The sequence below is a fragment of the Palaemon carinicauda genome, chromosome 37, assembly GCF_036898095.1.
Source record: "Palaemon carinicauda isolate YSFRI2023 chromosome 37, ASM3689809v2, whole genome shotgun sequence".
Lineage (NCBI taxonomy): Eukaryota > Metazoa > Arthropoda > Malacostraca > Decapoda > Palaemonidae > Palaemon > Palaemon carinicauda.
This window is the reverse complement of record NC_090761.1, coordinates 34436251-34438750: the sequence shown is the minus strand read 5'-3', so window position 1 is coordinate 34438750 and position 2500 is coordinate 34436251.

Here is a 2500-nt window from a genome sequence, read left to right as displayed (position 1 = left end):
ATATCCATCTAGATCCTTCAATTTTACGCTCACTTATTGACTCTCTCTGCTATGTACTTCTGTCTATTGTCACCCGCTAACGCTTAATCATTCTGTCCGCCTGTCTTTGACACTAAAAGAATCTGAATCCTGAATATTTCACTCAACGGGAAAATGAATTTACAAACGCCATTTTTAACTAAACGGCCAGGGACCCAGGGGGTTCCCGTCAGGTTTGATGTTTACGTATGCATGAAGAGGAACTAACTGACGAACAAACCACACCTGGCGGGATGTTTGTATATTATTTTTAACTGCGGGTGATTTTATTTCCATAGCTTTTGGTGTTTCAGCGATGAGATCTCATCTTTCTCTTCGTTTCATTAATATTAACTTTTTACGTGTCATGTGGATTAATTTTATTTCTGAAACTTTTGAATTGGATTATTATTATTATTATTATTATTATTATTATTATTATTATTATTATTATTATTTTCTTGCTTTAATCATCTTTATTATGTTTATTTTTTCTATTATTGTTCCTATTTGTCTTTTTGGTGTAGTTGATAAATTTGCTACAAGTTTTCTGAAAGGAAAAGCAAATGTATTATCAAGTGATTGTAACCGTTTTTCTAATGATTATGAAATAAACCTTGAGGTAATATTAAAAATAATTAGTTGAAAATTGAATGGCATAAGTGTTTGGGTCATTAAATTTATGTTCATTTACTACTCGGTGGTGTAGAAGCTATAACAAAGTGTCGGAAATTAGTAGCATCTTATTTATATATACATTTATGCATGTATACATTCATACATACATAGAAATTCGCATCAACGCCAACATCTAATCTTTGATCCTTTGAATATTTTAAATCTTTCAAATAAAAAGAAATTAATCCTCCATCAGTTTTCACACAGGGGTTGTAACAAACAGACAACTTTACCTTTTGAAAAAAAGAAAATGTACTTCTCAGGCGAAGGTAATTTGTGAACTCAAAGATCAATCTCGAAAAGCAAAGTCTTTCTCTTAAAAGGCTTAAACTTATAATGAAACTGTATTTTCTTTAATCGATTCACTGTCATGGGTTGTGCATAAGATATAATTTTTACTTAGCAGAATTTTTTGGTTACAGTTATCAACCGCAATTAGCTTTAAATGAATGTTAGACACGCCACCTGTTTTTTTTATAATTTGAAAAATTGTGAAATATGCGTTAGTAATATTGGAATCAAGGTAAATTGTTTAAAAATGTTTGCTTTAGTCTAACACAATTCTATTTCTGATGTTTAAATGTTAGTGAAAGTCTCTCTCTCTCTCTCTCTCTCTCTCTCTCTCTCTCTCTCTCTCTCTCTCTCTCTCTCTACACCTTGCAAGCAACGATAAGACGCAAACATCTGCATAATATTCCATGTCAGGTAAAACGATCATCTAATCCCCCTCAAGTATTAACCACCTTGTGTGCGTATTTGTTCAAGTCAAAGGCTTCTGCAAAAGGGACAAATGAAATTAACTGTTGTGGAATCCCCCCCCCCCTCCCCTCTCCTGACGGTTATGTATTATCCGAGAAGGAAGAGAGAAAGGCAGGGAAAGTTTCAGATTTATAACTTTAATTAACTCGGAAAGTCATCCAAAGGAAACCGTAATCCTAGACGGTAGAAGCTATAACGCTAATTGGAAAAGTAGAACCAACAGTAGTAGCCCAGTGCCGAAAGGAAATAGAGAAATAATCAATAAGCTATAAATTAGGAATATAAACAAATATAAGGTATATTGAAAAGAGTAACAACGTCAAATAGAGAGCCATATATAAACTATGAAACGAGGATTATGTTAATCTTTTAGCAGAAAAGCATTTGCAACAAATTTGAATTTCTGAAGTTCCACCGATTCAATTCCCAGATTAGGAAGGTCATTCCACAATCTGGTCCTAGCTGGAATAAAAACAATTTTAATTGCTGGGCGTTATTGAGCGTTATTATGGAGAGGACTAGATTATTAGAATTTTCACCTTACTTGATACTACGAATTAGATAATACAGACTGGGAAGATCTGAATGCAAATGTTGGTCAGAATTATGAAAAATCTTACGCAACGGGCACAAATAAATAACTGAATGACCGGATATTTAATAGACAAATGTTTTCTACAACAAAATAATGAAGACGAGAGTCAGCATCTGAAGACAAAATAGGAGGATGATATTCAAAACTTAGCAAGATTAAAGAAATTGAAAAAAAAATTACCTCAGTATAGATTGGTTACCAAAAATATTAGACTTTCTCAATTTGCCATTCTTTTGTGCAATTGACGAAAAAAAAAACAGATCGGGTATGTTTCTCAACGGTAAAATTTTGATAAAAAATCATACCTAGAATTTTACATGGAAGAGAAGAGCAATGTGTAAAAATGTGAAACAGAGAGAAAGAGAGTTTGGTTTTATTCGCACCGAAACTGATTTTTTCCCATTAATTATCAATTGAGATGGAAAATATATGACGGTATTTGCGTACTTT